The following is a 21,287-nucleotide window of genomic DNA, read 5'->3' as shown; positions in this document are numbered from 1 at the left end:
CCCCCAACTGTGACTCCCAAACAGCCCTCCATACAGTATAATGGGCCTACATACAGTATAATGGCCCACACTCGCCCTCCAAACAGTATAATGGCCCCACACAGCCCTCCAAACAGTATGATGGACCCCACACAAACCTTCACACCGTATAATTGCTTTCATACAGTATAATGGCCCCCCACATAGCCCTCAAAATATCATAATGGCCCCACATAGACTTCCATAAAGTATAATATGCCACCCATAATCCTTCATATAGTATAATGCACCCTCCAAAATCCTCCATATAGTATAATGCACCGCCCATAATCCTCCATATAGTATAATGAACTTCCCATGGTCCTCGATAGAGTATAATGCACTCACCATAGTCCTCCATACAGTATATTTCACACTCCAAAGGGTAAAATGCAGCCCCCATATAGTATAATGCACCACACAGTCCTGCCGTATTATGGGCACCACGTACTCACTGATTTTAAAATACCGTATGTTTTAAATAAGACGACCCGAGTATAAGCCGAGGCCCCTAATTTTACCACAAAAAAACTGGGAAAACGTATTGAGTTGAGTATAAGCCTAGGGTAGGAAATGCAGCAGCTACTGGAAAATTTCACCATCCTGGTATGTATGGCCCCCCTCATCACCAATCCTGGTATGTATGGCACCTCTCATCCCCAAATCCTGGTACATATGGCACCCCTCATCCCCCAATCCTGGTATACGTGGCCCCCTCATCCCCCAATCCTGGTATGTGTGGCCTCCTCATTCCCCAATCCTGGTATGTGTGGCCTCCTCATCCCCCAATCCTGGTATGTATGGCCTCCTCATCCCCCAATCTTGGTATCTGTGGCCTCCTCATCCCCCAATCTTGGTATGTGTGGCCTCTTCATCCCCCAATCCTGGTATGTGTGGCCTTCTCATCCCCCAATCCCCTGGCATGTGTGGCCTCCTCATCCCCCAATCCTGGTATGTGTGGCCTTCTCATCCCCCAATCTTGGTATCTGTGGCCTCCTCATCCCCCAATCTTGGTATGTGTGGCCTCCTCATCCTCCAATCCTGGTATGTGTGGCCTTCTCATCCCCCAATCCCCTGGTATGTGTGGCCTCCTCATCCCCCAATCCTGGTATGTGTGGCCTTATCATCCCCCAATACCCCTGGTTTGTGTGGCCCCCTCAACTCCCAATCCTAGTATGCATGGCCCCCTCATCCCCCAATTCTGGTATGTGGGGCCTTCTCACCCCTCCAATCCTGGTATGTGTGGCCCCATCACTGCACACTGGCTGTCATCACTGGATTCCTGTGACAGCCAGCCTGGTGCTAGTGTTCATAGGAGACCGTGATTTCTGCTATATATAGCAATGCTGTATATAGCACAAGCAATCAGATGATTGCAGGTTCAAGCCCCCTAAAGAGACGAACAAATACAGTGAAAAGTAAAAAAAAATGAAAAAAGTATAAAAGTTCAAATCATCCCAGTTTTCCCCCCATTAAAAATTAAGAAATTTAAAACATTTAAAAAAAAAACATATTTGGTATCGCTGTGTTTGTAAAAGTCAGATCCATCAAAATATAAAATAAATTAATCCATTTAGTAAACGGCGTAACTAGAACATTACATAAAATGCCAGAATTACAGATTTTCAGTCGTTGCAACAAGAAAAAAATATATAATAACAGGCAATCAAAACATTGTATATACCCCAAAATGATATCAATATAACCATCAGTTTGTGGTGCAAAAAACTAGCCCTCACGCAGCCCCATTCCCGAAACATGGAAACGCCGCGGCTTTCAGATCTCGGAAAGTGGCGACACAAGCAAATTATTTTTATTATTTTTTACAAATTTCTGAATTTTTTTTCATCACTTAAATATAAATCGTATAAATCGTCACTTAAGTAGAACAGATGAAGCTTTACTACCTCCTGCTCCAGCTCCAGCACTTCACCGCTGCCGCTGATCTTTAGTCACTGGCTTCAAGGGTGACATCATGACTGCAGCTCTGCAGCCAATCACTTGGCTCAGTGGGCCACGCTGACAGAGCTTCTAAGCTCAGTGATTGGCTGCAGCAATGATGTGTGCTGAAGTTGAGCCATCACCCCTGCAGCCAGTCACAATAGACCACCGGAAGCGCTGAAGATCCAGAGCTGGAGCAGCAGGAGAAAGTAAAGCTCTGTGTGTTTTCTCTACCACTGGGAACCTCCTATATATTACATAAAAACATTCCTGAAAACCCCTTTAATCTGACTTTATAGAAAAAGTCTATATCCGGCTACTGTCCTCCCCTCATGAATCACAAAATATGCCAAGTGTGAACAGCTCCTGTCCCCAAATGAGGACTTGCAGGCGATCAGTTGATAGTCGGGGGTCTGGCAGTGAACACCCTCAGCAATCAGCTGTGTTTTGCTGGACGTAGTGGCCTCTCCAGGACACATGTGGTATTACATGGTGCTCTTTCAGAATAATATGTAATACATGATATCTTGAAGTCTTCCAGAAGAAGATATTGGAAGACAGGTAATGACTTATTACCTACCAGCCATTGTCTCCTTTATCACTCGCTAGTTCTTATACACATTTGGATGATTTCTCATCTTCGTTGGAAGCCGTATTAGGAACCTCCATTGCAGATTTTATCATACAGGACGAGTTCTCAGCCAACAGCTATTTGGCCATTGTTCACATGACGTAAGCCTATGTTATATACAGCAATATGCAGCAGGATACACGAGATCCAGGGAAATATCCAATCGCCAGAAATGGAGTCAAGAATGGTATGTATGGCCTTCTCATCCCCCAATCCTGGTATGTGTGGCCCCTTATCCCCCAATCCTGGTATGCATAGCCCCCTCATCCCCCAATCCTGGTATGTATGGCCCCCTCATCCTTCAATCCTGGTATGCATAGTCTCCTCACCCCCCAATCCTGGTATATGTGGCCCCCTCATCCCCCAATCCTGGTATGTATGGCCCCCTCATCCCCCAATCCTGGTATGTATGGCCTCCTCACCCCCCAATCCTGGTATGTGTGGTCCCATCACTGCACACACAAAAAATAAACACTTATACTCACCTTCCTTCCTCACCTCTGCTCCAGAGCTGCTGTGTTCTGTCTGCTGCAGCTCATGTTGGTATCCGAGCAGCGCGCGCTCTCAGTTGCTGAGGTGAGCTGCTGCTGCCGGCATATTCACTCCTCTCCACGCCGGGACTATAAGCGTTCACAAGTGTGAATATGCATTCTCTTTAGTAGCGGGCACTGTAAGCAGGAGCCACGACTCAGCGCTCCTCTGTGCCCGCTACTAAAGAGAATGAATATTCCCTCTTCTCCTCGCCCATGGAAGTGGAGAAGAGGGAATATTCATGTCCCTTTAGCAGCGGGCACACGTGGTAGCTACAGCAGCCGCTACTGCGCGTGCCCGCTACTCTGCTGCCGCAACCTCCCACCCCCCAAATACTCACCTATCCTCGCTCCCCTGAGGCTCACGGGCCCCACAGCAGTGGTGTGGCCTGCCACTATTGGCGGTACGCCACTGATTATGGCTTACAGCCAATGAAATCACAAAAGTCATTATCTCAGTAAATTAAAATACTTTATAACATCAGCTTGAAAAATGTTTTTAAAATCCGAAATGTTGTCCTATTGAAATGTATGTTCAGTAAATGCACTCAATACTTGGTCGGGGCTCCTTTTGCATCAATTACTGCATCAATGCGGCGTGGCATGGAGGCGATCAGCCTGTGGCACTGCTGAGGTGTTATGGAAGCCCAGGTTGCTTTGATAGCAGCCTTCAGCTCGTCTGCTTTGTTGGGTCTGGTGTCTCTTATCTTCCTCTTGACAATACCCCATAGATTCTCTATAATAGATTCTCTATGGGGTTAAGGTCATGTGAGTTTGCTGACCAATTAAGCAGAGTGATACTGTTGTTTTTAAACCAGGTATTGGTACTTTTGGCAGTGTGGACAGGGGCCAAGTCCTGCTGGAGAATGACATTTCCATCTCCAAAAAGCTTGTCAGCAGAGGGAAGCATGAAGTGCTCTGAAATTTCCTGGTAGACGGCTGCGCTGACTTTGGTCTTGATAAAACACAGTGGACCTACACCAGCAGATGACATGGCTCCCCAAACCATCACTGATTGTGGAAACTTCACAGTAGACCTCCAGCAGCTTGGATTGTGGCCTCTCCACTCTTCCTCCAGACTCTGGGACCTTGATTTCTAAAGGAAAATTGGAACTCTGGGACCTTGTGGATGGTGTCAATGACTGCCTTCTTGGCATTTGTCAAGTCAGCAGTCTTCCCCATGATTGTGGAGCCTACTGAAACAGACTATGGGACATTTTTCAACACTTAGGAAGCTGTTGCAGGGGTTTTTTGTTAATTATTCTAATTTACTGAGATAATGACTTTTGTGTTTTCATTGGTTGTAAGCCATAATCATCAACATTAACAGAAATAAACACTTGAAATAGATCTCTCTGTCTGTAATGACTCACTTTTTGTATTGAAGAACTGAAATAAATTAACTTTTTGATGATATTCTAATTTAGTGAGATGCACCTGCATATGATGACTGTTGCCCCCAGTGGAATATATGCGGTGTCTATTTTGGGATATTTTAGTATACCCATGATGATACTATAGACAGCCATTATACCTGGAATGGCCCCCTCCTTGCGTGCCTTGCTTTTTTTCGCTTACATGTCTAACAATCACATATGTGTTGTGTCCCTTCCCCCATCATCCTATTTTTCTATTGCTGAATAAATATGATAGATTTTATACTCCCTGGACTCCTTTGATGGTCTTTTACCCTGCGGGGTCTTCTTTCATATATGGACTCACTGTGTGGTGGTGATGGTAGAGGACATTGTGTAGCAGGATCATTTTGGCCTTGTATAGTAGTAATTTTGGTGAATATTGGTCTTTGTATAGTGTATTTTAGATTAGTAGCAGTGGTATACTGTAATTATATATGTATGAATCCTCTTTTAAGTGGCAGGGAGGTTATATGGGGAAACATGTACTTTGGGGCTGGGGTCCCTGATCTCTTAGGACCCTAGCAACGCTCCTGCACTTGGGAAAAGCAGAGTCTGGAGGCCACTTTAATATGATCATTTTATGGATATGACGCCAAAGAAACTAATGAAGTGCTTTGCAAAGTGCCAGAATTTTCACAATTCTGAAAATAAATTGTAAGTTTAGTTCCACTATAAGTGATGTTAATTCTGTTATGAGAGCTAACCTTCTGAGACAATTTATCACTGCGGTGTGTGAATTGTCACATGAAGCTTTGCTACATCTATACATAGTGAAGTTCAGGATCAAAATGCTGCAGGTCCCTTCTCTTCTACAGAACAATCCCATGGAAATAAAGCCGATCATTTTATCAGATAGGATCATTAGAACTTACCTGGTTGGATCCTTTGTTTCTGGTGGTTTCTTTCCCAGGTCGTCATTAAGGCCCTTTACAATAAGCTCCAAAAACTCATCGGACGTTCAGAATCTTTCAAGCGTTTTCTCCATCACAGAAAGGACAGAAAGGAGGCGCTTATCCTGGCAGAAGAGGATCAGAGATATATTGTTCTACATCTTCCAGATGTTTGGATTTATTACAGACTAATGATTAATCTCACATGAAGAATGATAATATTATAAGAGATCACAATTTTGGGGTAAAATTATTCAATTTTAAAAAAATACAGTTATATGAAAAAGTTTGGGCACCCCGATTAATCTTAAGCTTAATGTTTTGTAAAAATTGGTGTTTTTGCAACAGCTGTTTCAGTTTGATATATGTAATAACTGTTGGACACAGTAATGTTTCTGCCTTGAAATGAGGTTTATTGTACTAACAGAAAATGTGCAATCTGCATTCAAACAAAATTTGACAGGTGCATAAGTATGGGCACCTCACCAGAAAAGTGACATTAATATTTAGTAGATCCTCTGCCTCTAGTCGCTTCCTGTAGCTTTTAATGAGTTCCTGGATCCTGGATGAAGGTATTTTTGACCATTCCTCTTTACAAAACAATTCCAGTTCAGTAAAGTTTGATGGTCGCCGAGCATGGATAGCCCTCTTCAAATGATCCCACAGATGTTCAATGATATTCAGGTCTGGGGACTGGGATGGCCATTTCAGAACATTGTAATTGTTCCTCTGCATGAATGCCTGAGTAGCCTGAGTAGATTTGGAGCAGTGTTTTGGATCATTGTCTTGCTGAAAGATCCATCCCCTGCATAACTTCAACTTTATCACTGATTCTTGAACATTATTGTCAAGAATCTGCTGATACTGAGTGGAATCCATGTGTCCCTCAACTTTAACAAGATTCCCGGTGCCGGCATTGGCCACACAGCCCCAAACGCGTTTCATTGCCTCAGCTAATCATCAGGGGAGAAGAGGTGCTGTCTAATGGATAGGCTGAGTGATTGATGCCAGCTTTTATATTGTGTGACACCCTCTTCTCCCCTGATGATTAGCTGAGGCAATGAAACGCGTTGGGAGCGGTGTGCTGTGTGTTGCTGGAGGCTGAAAAGGTTTGGATGCCCCACCACATGGAGCTGTCTTAAAGCCAGAGAGCAAGAACCGACATTTTATTTGGTGAGGTCGTTCCACTATTATATATAAGATCTAAATGCTCACCATAACCAGTTTAAATGTACTAAGGTTCTTATATGCTGAGACATTGTCTTGAGAGCTCCACTATTTCTTTGCCACTGTATCTGTGTTATGTTACGGGTAGACTATGTCTGTATAACATATCTTCGTATTCCTGGACATAATGAGTTATTGATTAGTATGGTTATTCACAACCACAGGCAGGCATATTTTTGTTTTTAGGTCCTTGCGACTTGTGTATCACTTTTTACTCATTTGTAATAAATGTTAAGTTTTAACTTTCTGTAGTACCACTATACTTGCTTTAATACTTAGTTTCTGGTTGCTACTATTACAGGCAGATTCCGTCTGCATAATACAGCCAGCACCGCCTCAACCCCCTCCATGCATATGGACCCCGGAACAAACACTCCGGCACATCCTTTTATGCTAAGACATTAATAATTCTACAATTATCACACACAACTTATATACAGAAACCTCCCAACCGTCCCCGATCCAATGGGACTGTTCGGCTGTCGCTGGAGGTCGGGGCTATGTCCTGACGAGCTGTGTTCTGTCAGGACAGTCTGTGTAGTACAAGAACATCTCATGCCGTGCTGCTGTGATCGCTCCTGGAGAGGGGCAGCATCCGCTCCGTACACCTCGTACACGCCCGGCTCCGCACGCCTCGTACACGCCCGTCTCCGCTCCGCACGCCTCGTACACGCCCGGCTCGGCTCCATACGCCTCGTACACGCCCGGCTCCGCTCCGCATGCCTCGTACACGCCAGGCTCCGCTCCGTACGCCTCGTACACGCCCGGCTCCGCTCCGTACGCCTCGTACACGCCAGGCTCCGCTCCGTACGCCTCGTACACGCCAGGCTCCGCTCCGTACGCCTCGTACACGCCAGGCTCCGCTCCGCATGCCTCGTACACGCCAGGCTCCGCTCCGTACGCCTCGTACACGCCAGGCTCCGCTCCGTACGCCTCGTACACGCCAGGCTCCGCTCCGCATGCCTCGTACACGCCAGGCTTACAACTTATATACAGAAACCTCCCAACCGTCCCCGATCCAATGGGACTGTCCGGCTGTCGCTGGAGGTCGGGGCTATGTCCTGACGAGCTGTGTTCTGTCAGGACAGTCTGTGTAGTACAAGAACATCTCATGCCGTGCTGCTGTGATCGCTCCTGGAGAGGGGCAGCATCCGCTCCGTACACCTCGTACACGCCCGTCTCCGCTCCGCACGCCTCGTACACGCCAGGCTCCGCTCCGTACGCCTCGTACACGCCAGGCTCCGCTCCGTACGCCTCGTACACGCCAGGCTCCGCTCCGTACGCCTCGTACACGCCAGGCTCCGCTCCGCATGCCTCGTACACGCCAGGCTCCGCTCCGTACGCCTCGTACACGCCAGGCTCCGCTCCGTACACCTCGTACACACGCGGCTCCGCTCCATACACCTCGTACACGCGCGGCTCCGCTCCGTACACCTCGTAGACACGTGGCTCCGCTCCGTACACTTCGTACACACTCGACTCCGCTCCGTACACTTCGTACACACTCGACTCCGCTTCGTACACCTCGTACACACTCGACTCCGCTCCGTACACCTCGTACACACTCGACTCCGCTCCGTACACCTCGTACACACGCGGCTCTGCTCCGTACACCTCGTACACGCGCGGCTCTGCTCCGTACACCTCGTACACGCGCGGCTCTGCTCCGTACACCTCGTACACGCGCGGCTCTGCTCCGTACACCTCGTACACACGCGGCTCCGCTCCGTACACCTCGTACACACGCGGCTCCGCTCCGTACACCTCGTACACACGCGGCTCCGCTCCGTACACCTCGTACACACGCGGCTCCGCTCCGTACACCTCGTACACACGCAGCTCTGCTCCGTACACCTCGTACACACGCAGCTTCGCTCAGTACACCTCGTACACACGCGGCTCCGCTCCGTACACCTCGTACACACGCGGCTCTGCTCCGTACACCTCGTACACACGTGGCTCTGCTCCGTACACCTTGTACACACACGGCTCCGCTCCGTACACCTCGTACACACGCGGCTCTGCTACATCCACACTGTAAACCCCTCCTGACCCCACACATAAACTTCAGCTCATCCAGCACCATGACAACCAGCACAGCAGAGTCCTGCATCCACTGAGGCCCCTGATCATGTGACCCCTGACTCCTCCCCTCCTGTGACCTCATCACAGCTCCTGTGCGCACAGAGCAGCCATATATGTGGTGGCGGCTCTGCAGGTGGAGGTATGTGGAGACCCCATTACTGGGCGTAGGGGGCATTAACACCTTCAGCACGGAGACTCTTTTGGGGTCTTGTGTTGCCCCTTTATAAGAATCATAAGGTTTTTGTTCTGTTTCCTGTAATAGATACATACGACCCAACTATGGAGACAGGAAGGGAGGAAACGTATTGTTCTCATAGTACAGGACCCCTTTACTGGCCCCACAGTGTAATGCCCCCATTATACCCCTTATGCAGTATGTATGATGCCCCCACACAGTGTAATGCCCCCATTATGCCCCTTATGCAGGATGTATGATGCCCCCCACAGTGTAATGCCCCCATCATGCCCCTTATGCAGGATGTATGAAGCCCCCACACAGTGTAATGCTCCCATTATGCCCCTTATGCAGGATGTATGATGCCCCCCACAGTGTAATGCCCCCATCATGCCCCTTATGCAGGATGTATGATGCCCCCACACAGTGTAATGCCCCCATTATACCCCTTATGCAGTATGTATGATGCCCCCACACAGTGTAATGCCCCCATTATGCCCCTTATGCAGGATGTATGATGCCCCCCACAGTGTAATGCCCCCATCATGCCCCTTATGCAGGATGTATGAAGCCCCCACACAGTGTAATGCTCCCATTATGCCCCTTATGCAGGATGTATGAAGCCCCCACACAGTGTAATGCCCCCATTATGCCCCTTATGCAGGATGTATGATGCCCCACACAGTGTAATGCCCCCATTATGCCCCTTATGCAGGATGTATGATGCCCCACACAGTGTAATGCCCCTTATGCAGGATGTATGATACCCCCACACAGTGTAATGCCTCCATTATGCCCCTTATGCAGTTTGTATGATGCCCCCACAGTGTAATGCCCCCATTATGCCCCTTATGCAGGATGTATGATGCCCCCCACAGTGTAATGCCCCCATTATGCCCCTTATGCAGGATGTATGATGCCCCCCACAGTGTAATGCCCCCATCATGCCCCTTATGCAGGATGTATGAAGCCCCCACACAGTGTAATGCTCCCATTATGCCCCTTATGCAGGATGTATGAAGCCCCCACACAGTGTAATGCCCCCATTATGCCCCTTATGCAGGATGTATGATGCCCCACACTGTGTAATGCCCCCATTATGCCCCTTATGCAGGATGTATGATGCCCCACACAGTGTAATGCCCCTTATGCAGGATGTATGATACCCCCACACAGTGTAATGCCCCCATTATGCCCCTTATGCAGTATGTATGATGCACTACACAGTGTAATGCCCCCATTTGCCCCTTATGCAGTATGTATGATGCCCCACACAGTGTAATGCCCCAATTATGCCCCTTATGCAGTATGGATGATGCCCCCCACAGTGTAATGCCCCCATTATGCCCCTTATGCAGTATGGATGATGCCCCACACAGTGTAATGCCCCCATTATGCCCCTTATGCAGTATGGATGATGCCCCACACAGTGTAATGCCCCCATTATGCCCCTTATGCAGTATGGATGATGCCCCACACAGTGTAATGCCCCCATTATGCCCCTTATGCAGTATGGATGATGCCCCACACAGTGTAATGCCCCCATTATGCCGCTTATGCAGTAGGTATGATGCCCCCACACAGTGTAATGCCCCCATTATGCCCCTTATGCAGTATGTATGATGCCCCCACACAGTGTAATGCCCCCATTATGCCCCTTATGCAGGATGTATGATGCCCCCACACAGTGTAATGTGCCCCTTATGCAGTATGTATGATGCCCCCATACAGTGTAATACCCCCATTATGCCCTTATGCAGTATGTATGATGCACTACACAGTGTAATGCCCCCATTTGCCCCTTATGCAGTATGTATGATGCCCCACACAGTGTAATGCCCCAATTATGCCCCTTATGCAGTATGGATGATGCCCCCCACAGTTTAATGCCCCCATTATGCCCCATATGCAGTATGGATGATGCCCCCACACAGTATAATGTTCCCACAGTACCGCCTGAGGTTCTGCAGTTGGAATAAGTCCTGAGGTTTTACAGTTGGAATAATCCCTCTGGAGTTGGTTTTCCCTCTGCCTGCTCCCCTACATGTATACCCTCGAGCATGTATACTTGCATGTAGGGGAGCAGGCCTTAGTAGATATCGAGGCTTTGTACAGTAATATATCGCATATGGATGGTATCAGAGGAGTAAGATGTTTATTTAAATCCAGATCAATAGAGTGTAGCAGACATAATGACTTCATGGAGGATCTTCTAAAATTCATTCTTACTCATAACTTCTTTCTTTTTGACAGGAAGTACTTCCACCAGCTCAGGGGTACTGCGATGGGGAGCCCCTGTACCCCCTCATCTGCTAATCTATTCCTGAGCTGGTAGGAGGAAACCAAAATACTCAGGGATGATTATAAGTGGTGGCAACCATATATTGGGGCATGATATAGATATATTGACAACATTTTTATCATCTGGTCAAGGACGAGTGAACAATTTCTTGAATTTGTCAGGGAACTCAATATCCATAGAGTGGGCCTTAGATTTATATCAGAGTTTAATTATTACCAGTTGCCTTTCCTTGATGTACCAATCAAGAAAGTACGGGATGGGAGCCAGGGTTGTGGAGTCGGTAAGTCAAACCTTCGACTCCTACTCCTCAATTTCCATGACACCGTCTCCGACTTCACGACTCCAACTCCACCAAAATGGGCACCGACTCCAACTCCACAGCCCTGGTTTGGACCCTAGGGACACTCATCTACCATAATCTATTAAAGTGCGATAGCCACCACCGCATCCTACTAAAAAAAAAAATAAAGACAATATCGAAGGGCCAATGTTTACAGTTGAGAAGAAACTGCTCTAATGTCACAGATATTAATATACGGGCAAAAGACATGAAGACCAGATTCATGAAAAAAGTACCCACAGTACATTTTGGATTCCGCACGATTGTGTGCAGAAAAACAGGAGAAAGAGACACTCCTACATACCTAACCAAGACACCAAGAAAAAGATGGGATAACACAAGTAATAGGAACTTGTGACAATCAGAGTGACCATATCTTTAATATCCTCAGAAAACACTAGGATGTACTTGTGGCCGACCTGGACCTGAGGGTGCTGTGTGATCTACTCCCACAATAACTTTCAGAAAGGGTTGGTCAATTAGGGACCGTTTAGTGCATAGTTTCTAAAAAAAAATACTGCACCCAAGGGGACATGGCTGGATAGAAGAATCTGTGGTTTCTTTAGATGTGTAGAATGTTGTACATGTAAATCTTTCTCGAGTTCCTCTACAGGTAAAACCTTTTTCCAGAGGGATTATTCCAACTGTAAAACCTCAGGACTTTTATATATGGCCACATGCACCTGCCCCCTAGATTATGTAAGCACGACCAAGAGGCAGTCTAAGAGGAGTGTGGAGGGGACATTTGGGCGAAATACTCCATGGTTGGGTGTCACGGGTGTGTCAGAGGTGACAGACAGTCGCCCTGCAGGGGTTTGCAGGGGATCTCCACGTTTGGCAATGCAGACAGCTGCCTAGATGGGAGGCTGTGTTTAGGACCCAGATTCTACCTCAATTTAGTCTGGGTGTATATATACCTGGTGTGTCTATGTTGGCATCGCCGGGTATACTCATTTCTACTTGGAACTTGGCCGAAGCAGCATCATGTCATCTTTGGAGTCTTGAGGCCGTGAGCCCTGTTGGAGTTTCTTCTAAAGCGAAGTTGTAATTCCCCTATGTTGTCTTTCCCTTTGGTCTTTAGAGTGGTAGCGGAGGTTGACTAGTGCTCACCTCCTTCCACCTCCAGCTATAGCCTTACGACAGGGATAGTTGGGCGAGGCATGTGATGGGTGACAGCTGCGGAGGCTGTATAGAGACGTTAGGGGGAGAGAGGGTGATGCTAGTCCAGATTAGGAGGTCACCTCTTCCCCCTTTTCCCTAGTGTCTGGGCTCCCTTTCCCTTTCTTCTCTGTGTTGCACTCACACCTGGCGTGACATCGGGACACCCCATTAGTGAGACACATGAACAGTGCACATTGAGGTGAAACAAGAGACATCTCCTTTTGCATCATTAAGGTGGTTAAACCCAATGTGAGAGGTGGTGATCTCAATAGATGTATCCTCAAAAAGGAAAGTGAGTGGATTTCCAGACTGGATTCACTAGGCCCTAAGGGACTGAATGAGCAAATTTCCTATGCCTGTTTTGTATGAATACAGACCCATTCCAGATTACATTTTAGGATTTTATACTCTACCCATTGCTACTCAGTTCCCTGTGAACGAGGTTCACATATTGTTTTACTTCATCAAGATATCTGAGCTTCTATATCAGAATTATTTCTTATATCCCAATTATACTATTTAGTAACTAACGAGTGTGGTGTTCCTTGTGTATCTCTAATTATGCAATAGGGGTCAAATATGACCATTTAGGAGTATACTGTGGGCCACCATCCCATATATTTTGTAGTGATAAAGTAGATCCACATGCCGATTGCATGATGGGAGGATGTGCAATACTTGTTTTTAGTCTCCCATGATACTGATCTCAGAGAGAGGATTTTTCTGTTCTTGGAATGCAATCCAATACCATATGCACTCGGTGTGGAACGCAGACATCTGGGCATGCACATTTGTGGACAATGATCCTAGATGGAATGATAACTGCGGGCATGAGCAGTCACAGGTACGAGTTTCACGGCGGCAATCAGTTTTTCTGGTGTTTCAGCATAAAGCACGTCACTTCCGGACATGCACACTAGGGGATGGACATTATCGAACCTATAGCTCATGAGAAGTAGCATAGGCGCAGTATATTATTGTAGACAGACTCTATTCTGTATATCCTGTGACAATTCACCTCTAGGAATGGGAATGAGCCTTGGAGGGGTTTTGGATGAAGTGGGATATTTAAACATGGACACCTGGCTATTAGGCACACTATGCTGAACATCATGAATTATCATCCCTCTATCAAGCCTCCTAATGAACCTGTTGGGAAAATACGTTGAGGCGGATTATTGAAACATTCTCTGAGTACCATACCCTTTCCTTTATACATATTGTAGGGGTTTTACTCACTGGGGCACAATGGGAGGAGAACAGGAAGCATGTTCCTTTAAAATTTCATGTGGGTTTATTACTTCATAAACCCAGAAGCCAAACAGAAAAGCAAATAGCCTTTAGATCAGGCAAACAAAGTAAATGTCCTTAGCGGGTCTCTGCTCAGCCAGGCCTGTGTGGCACACAAGCTGGGGTAGAGTCCAGTGTCCTGGCTTGGTCTGAAGACAAACATACACAGGAGGCCTTCTACCTCCAAACACACAGACCATGTGCCAAACAACAGCCTTCATTTTATAGGCTGTTAACCACACCCAGAGGTGAGGTATGTGGGTAGCTGGACCCGCCCATTCTCTCCTAGCTACCCGTAACCCGGCTCCCAGGTGCACCAAACGATCCTCTTAGTGCTTATGTGCCCTAGAGAAACACTCCGGGTTACTTCACAGAGACCAGCCATCTCTGTGACACATACCTCCCATCGACTACGCGACCATTAGCCACTTTACATACCTCCCCCCCCCCCTCTGCCTAAAGCCGTGGGCTTGACACCTTTTACTACCAGACAGGGGATTCTCGAGAGAGCATGGGCATTATCATGTAGCTTCTCTGCTCTATGGTCTACAGGGAAGTAGGAGTCCTGTAGGGCTAAAAACCCGAGGGTAACTCTGTCATTTTTTCACTTTTTTCCCTCATCCATCTGAGTGGAGCATAGTCGGATAATAATCTAAATTTTCGACCTAACAGTACGGTAAGGTGTCCACTGCACACTTTATAGCCGAGCGTTCCTTCTCTATGACCGAATAATTTTTCTCGCAGGAGGACAGCTTTCTACTCAGGTAGAGGACTGAGTGCTCTTCCCCGTGTATCTCCTGGGAAAGGACTGCTGCTAACCCGACATCTGAGGCATCTGTCTGGAGTATAAACTCTTTCTTGAAATCCGGGGCAACCAGGACCGGTTGCCTACACAGTTTTTGAAAGGACGTCTCCGCCTCTGCAGTCCACTTGGCCTTGGCTGATTTTGTCCCTTTAAGGAGGTCAGTCAGGGGTGCGGCCATCATGGCGAAGTTTGGGATGAATTTCCTGTAGTATCCCACGATTCCCAGGAAGGCTCTGACTTACTTTTTCGACACCGATCTCAGCCAATTTTGGATTGCTTCTACTTTAGTATTTTGGGGTTTTATCTCAACTCTACCCACTACATATCCAAAGTACTTGGCTTCTTATTTCCCCATGCCACATTTCTTCAAGTTTATTGAAAACCTCACCTTCCTCAGAGCATCAAACACAGCCTGAATCTTTTCCAGATGACTCTCCCAGTCTGGACTGAAGATAATAATGTTGTCCAGGTATGTTACGACATATTTCTTATGGGATGCAAGGATGCAATCCATAGCTCTCTGGAATTTTTCAGGGGCCTCCTGCAGTCCAAACGGCATCCGGGCATACTGGAAGCATCCGTCTAGCGTAGAAAACGCAGTCTTCTCTTTGGCTACCTGTGCCATGGGGATCTGGCAATATCCCTTCGTCAGATCCAAGGTGGTTATGTGCCCTGCTTCCCCAAGCCTCTTGATCAGCTCGACAACGTGTGGCATGGGATATGCATCAAATTTGGAGACCTCATTCAACTTCCAATAGTAGAATCTCCAATCACCATTGGGATTTGGGACCAAGACGATCAGGCTCGACCAACTGCTCTTGGATTCTTCAATGACACTGAGCTTCAGCATACAAGCTACCTCTTTGGATATCAACTCCTGTCTTGCCTCAGGTATCAGATAGGGCTTCAAGTTCACCCGCACATGTAGCTCCGTCAGAACCTTGTGTTCTATGACCCTTGTGCAGCCCGACAATTCCAAGAACAGATCCCTGTTCTTCTGCATCAACTCCCGACACTGCTGTTTCTTGGCCTTCGTTAGCATTTCCGCTATTGCGACTCCTCCAACGTCACCTTCTAGCTTGCCCAGCAAGCATGGAGCTTCCACAGCCTCTCTGTCTTGCCACGGCTTGATAAGGTTGATGTGGTATATCTGGTACGGCATACGTCGTCCCGGTTGATGAACCTTGTAGTTCACTTCACCCACTTTTTCCACCATCTTATACGGCCCTTGCCACTTGGCCAAGAACTTGCTAATTCCTGCGGTGGAAAGTATGAGGACTCCAGTCTCCCGGATTGAATTGCCTCACTCTGGCTGACCGGTTGTAGACTCTGGCATGAGCTTCTTGTGCCTGGAGGAGATGTTCTTTTACGATGGGCATCACCTTCACAATCCTCTCCTGCATCAGAGCAACGTGCTCGATGATGCTCCTGTGGGGCGTGAATTCGGCTTCCCAGATTTCCTTTGTGACATCCAGAAGACCCTGCGAATGTCAGCCATACAGAAGTTCAAATGGCGAGAATCCTGTAGAGGCCTGTGAAACCTTTCGGTTGGAGAACAACAGATACGGTAGGAGACAGTCCCTGTCTCTACTGTCCCTTTCTATGTCCTTCCTCAGTATACTCTTCAGAGTCTTGTTAAACCTTTCGACTAGGCTGTCTGAGGATGGTATACTGAAGTCCTCAGTTGGGAGATTTGGAGGGTTTTGCATAACTCCCTCATCACCTTACTCATATAGGGAGTTCCCTGGTCGGCGAGTATCTCCCTTTGGTAAGCCTGTTGGGGAAAAACGTGGACCAACTCACGGGATATATTCTTTGTGGAGGAGTTTCTCAGTGGAATCACTTCAGGATAGTGTTTGGCGTAGTCCAGGATAACCAATATAAATTGATGCCCACGAGCAGATTCAACCAGGGGACTGACCAAGTCCATAGCAATTCTCTCGAACGGCACTTCAATAATGGGCAATGGCACGAGGGGACTTCAAAAGTGAGAGGTGGGGTCGGTTAACTGGCACGTAGTGCAAGACCTGCAATACTTAAATATTTCCCGGTGACATCCGGGCCAATAGAACCTTTGTAAAAGATAATGCCTTACCAACACCAGATGCAGCAAGCCTCCATGATAAAGGCGGGGCCAGCACATGTGCAAAATACTGATGCAGACAGCCACTCACTAACCTACCAATTCATGGAGGGAGGTGGCTGTCTAGTATTATACATGCCCACCGATGGAGTGTGCATAGGGCGCCAGTCACACAGATATGTGCGGTGCACAGTTTCTGGCTTGTAGCTTGTTGATGACACCCATACTATTAGATCAGGCGGGCTGGCCAGCACTATATACGTGTACCCCCACAAGACAGATGCCCCAATTCACCCAGCCAACACTAAAGAGACCTGGCCGCATCCTGCAAAAAAAATGTGCAAAAAAGATGAAAAATAGTGTAGAAGATAAATACACCACATGAGGTATTGGTCGATATTTTGGCCAAAATACACAAGCTCGCAACCCAAACGTCAAGGGTCCTCATACTTGCGAGTCCTAACACTAAACATTAAAAATGGTGAACATTGGACATAATTTCAAAAAACATCACAGTAAGGCTGTATGCCCACTATCCATTTTTTAAGCAATTCCGCTGCAGAAACGCTTAAAAAACGCTTGGTAGAAGGTCTGCCATGTTCCCCAATAATAATCCCATGTGCTGTGCATATGCTGCGGAAATTTCCGCTGCGGATTATCATTGCGGAAAAATCCGCATCACTACCAATTATTTTGCGTTAGCGCGGCGTTTTCACCGCCATTGACTTGCATTGGAATGCATGGAATCCGCATCATTGCATCTGCAGATGCGGAATCCATGCGTTTCAGTGTGCGGATGGTACCCGGGTTTGGAGAAGAGGAGACTCGTCTCCGGACCCGGGTACCATAGAACCTGTAAAAAAAGAATAAAATAAAAAATATACATTATACTTACCTTCTGATGGCCCCCGGTGTCCTTAGCGATGCGTCTCGGCTTGCTGGCAGCTCGCGATGGTCTGAAAAGGACCTGCCATGACGTCAATTAGTCATGTGACAGGTCACGAGACCGCTGACGTTGGCAAGTCCTTTAGTCTACCGCAAGCTGCCAGCAAGCCAGGACGCATCGGATAAAGACACCGGGGGCCATCAGAAGGTAAGTATATATTTATTTTTTACCATACTTTCGGTCACAGTATATAAATCCATGCCGGTTGCATGGATTTATATAGTGTGACCAAGTTGTCAAGCACTTTCCAAGTGATGCTAAAATCGCTTGGAAACGCTTGACAACCCGCATGCGGAAATGCATGTGAAGAACGCTTCACTTCCGTACAATCCGCATGCGTTTTTTGTGCCAGGGAGATGCAGAAATGCTCAGGAAAAAATCCAGAGCATTTCTGCATCGTGGGCACATAGCCTAAAAGATAATGCCTTACCAACACCAGGTCAGATTACCAATGCACTGCAGGATGCAGCAAGCCTCAATGATAAAGGCGGGGCCTGCACATGTGCGAAATACTGATGCAGACAGCCACTCACTAAACTACCATTTCATGGAGTGAGTGGCTGTGTAGTTTTATACATACACACCGATGGAGTCTGCATAGGGCGCCAGTCATACAGATATGTGTAATGCACATTGTCTGGCTTGCAGCCTATTGATGACACCCATACTATTAGATCAGACGGGCTGCCAAGCACTATATACATGCAAGACCACAAGACATATGCCCAATTCACCCAGCCAACACTAAAGAGGCCTGGTGGGGTATTTATCTTATACACTATTTTTCATATTTTTTGCACATTTTTTTGCACTGTGCATCACACATATCTGTGTGACTGGCGCCCGCCCTATGCAGACTCCATCGGTGTGCATGTATAATACTACACAGCCACCCCGTCCATGAATTTGGTAGGTTAGTGAGTGGCTGTCTGCTTCAGTATTTTGCACATGTGCTGGCACCGCCTTTATCATGGAGGCTTGCTTCATCCTGCAGTGCATTGGCAATCTGACCTGGTGTTGGTGAGGTATTGTCTTTTATTGTGATGTTTTTTGAAATTATGTCCAATGTTCACCAATAGAACCTTTGCACGATCCGTTCCTGCGTTTTTTCCACTCCCAGATGTCCCCCCAAGACATGTGAATGGGCCATGTCCAACACCTTCCATGTAAAGGGGCCCAGCACTATTAACTGCTCCACACTCTCCTCCCTCACATTCTTGACCCGATACAACAACTCCTTACTCATCATAAAATGGGGAAACCTTGTGTGAGCCCCCGACTTCTGTGCAACCCCATTTATAATCGTGACATTATTAAAGGCTTCCTTCAGAGTTAGGTCCCTATGTTGGGCAGACCCAAAATTCTCGCTGGTCACCCCTAACTCTGGAATGGCAGACTCAGGGGGCACTACCTCCTCATCCCCCACAAGGACACAAAAAGGAAACCTGTCTGACTCTGGGTGTGGTGATACCTCATTAGGGTTAATTTTTTTCTTATCTGAACCAGCGAACCCAGAACCCTTCCCTCATAGATCCCAAAACAAGCAAAAGTCCCAGCCTATAATAATAGGGTGCAACAAGTCCTGAACGATGCCGACCTCGTGGGACTCTGTACCGTGGGCGATTTCAATGTCCACTCTGGCCCATAGTGTAGTCTTTAGCATCGCCATGAATGCACTGAATGCCGACTTTTTTCCCCGGGATAATTTGGAGAGGAAGGGTGGCCCTCATAAGGGTCACCAGGCTCCCGGAGTCTAGCAGTGCCGGTACTTCCCATCTATTCACCTTCACGTGACATGCTTGTGGCCCCTCTCTGGGTGGACAGTTCACACTGCAGGCCGGATAAGCATAATATGAACAATGTTGTCCTATGCTGCAGTCCATCGACTCAAGGGTCAGGGGACAACGGGCGGCTATATGGCCTGGGCCATGGCACCTCCAGCAAACAACATCACCTGTAGGAACCTTCAACCCCCTGGTATCTCTCGATCAGTCCAACCAGTTCATCAGCATACCTGGGATCACCCTGGGCAACCCAAGGCTGTATGGGCCTCGGCAGGGAGTGCACAAACCGGTCCATCACCACCCACTCTACCATCTGCGCAGGCATTGAGGACTCTGGCTGCAGCCACTTCTGGACCAGGTGCAGCAGGTCAAACATTTGGGACGGAGGTGGTTTGTTCTGGTGATACAAACCCGCTGTGCCCTGATAGTCATTGTCAACCTCAAGCGTGCGAGAATCTCACTTTTTAGCTTGCCATACTCTTTGGCATCCTGCAAAGCTAAATCATAGTACGCCTACTAGGCGTACTTCTGGGGCTCTCCAAGTCAAGTATGGCGACAGTGCCTCTGCCCACTGCTCTTGTGGAAATTTCTCCCTCTCGGCCACCCTTTGAAACAGCATCAGGAAGGTCTCCACGTCATCCCCCGGGGTCATTTTCTGCAAAGCCCGTCATACCGCCTTCCGGACATGGGAGTCATCAGTCGGACCTGGGGTTGGAGTGCTCGTCCTGTCCTGGATAGCGGTTGCCAAAAGCTGCATCTGCTGATGTTGTTCCTGCTAGTGCTGCTGGATCTGCTGTAACTGCAGCCTGTTGGTCTCCTGTTGATGCTGCTGCAACCGGACCAGGTGTTTCAGCAGGTCCTCCATTTTGTCTGGCGATGCTTGCTGGCTTGCGACAGACTTCACCCAGGGCATGCAGTCCATCCTGTAGCACTCACACGTCTCTGCTGGGAACGCTGCCCGTAAGTCTAACACTAATTGTGGAGGTTTTACTCACTTGGGTATGACAGGAGGAAAACAGGAGGCATGTTCCTTTAAAAGTTCATGTGGGTTTATTGCTTCATAAACCCAGAAGCCAAACAGAAAAGAAAATAGCCTTTATATCAGGCAAACAAAGTAAATGTCCTTAGCAGGTCTCTGCTCAGCCAGGCTTGTGTGGCACACAAGCTGGGGTAGCGTCCAGTGTCCTGGCTTGGTCTGAAGACATACATACACAGGAGGCCTTCTCCCTCCAAACACACAGACCATGTGCCAAACAACAGGCTCCATTTAATAGGCTGTTAACCACACCCAGAGGTGAGGTATGTGGGTAGCTGGACCCACCCATTCTCTCTTAGCTACCCGTAACCCGGCTCCCAGGTGCACCAACCGATCCTCTTATTGCTTATCTGCCCTAGAGAAACACTCTGGGTTACATCACAGAGACCAGCCATCTCTGTGACACATGCCTCCCATTGACTATGCAACCATTAACCACCTTAGAATACCATGATACATATCTGGTTTTATGATCACCCCACGGCTGATGAAAGGGAATCTGTCACCCTCTGGGACTTATCTGACCTCTAATATTGGCATACAGGTGATAGAAATGTGAATCTATACATACCTGTATGCCTCATATTAGAGGTCTGTTTGCTGTGAAATGGCTTTTTATTCAGTG

General features: G+C 47.6%; 1 pseudogene; it reads right to left on the bottom strand.

The window, feature by feature from the left end:
* The window catches only part of LOC141191570 (uncharacterized), a 773,803-nt pseudogene that overhangs the window by 221,690 nt on the left and 530,826 nt on the right, over positions 1–21,287 (bottom strand).

This window comes from Phyllobates terribilis, unplaced genomic scaffold, assembly GCF_046119375.1.
Source record: "Phyllobates terribilis strain yellow unplaced genomic scaffold, ASM4611937v1 Scaffold_47__1_contigs__length_9908305, whole genome shotgun sequence".
NCBI classification, from domain to species: domain Eukaryota; kingdom Metazoa; phylum Chordata; class Amphibia; order Anura; family Dendrobatidae; genus Phyllobates; species Phyllobates terribilis.
Note: the sequence above shows the minus strand (reverse complement) of the source record. Positions and strands in the feature narration are given on the sequence as shown.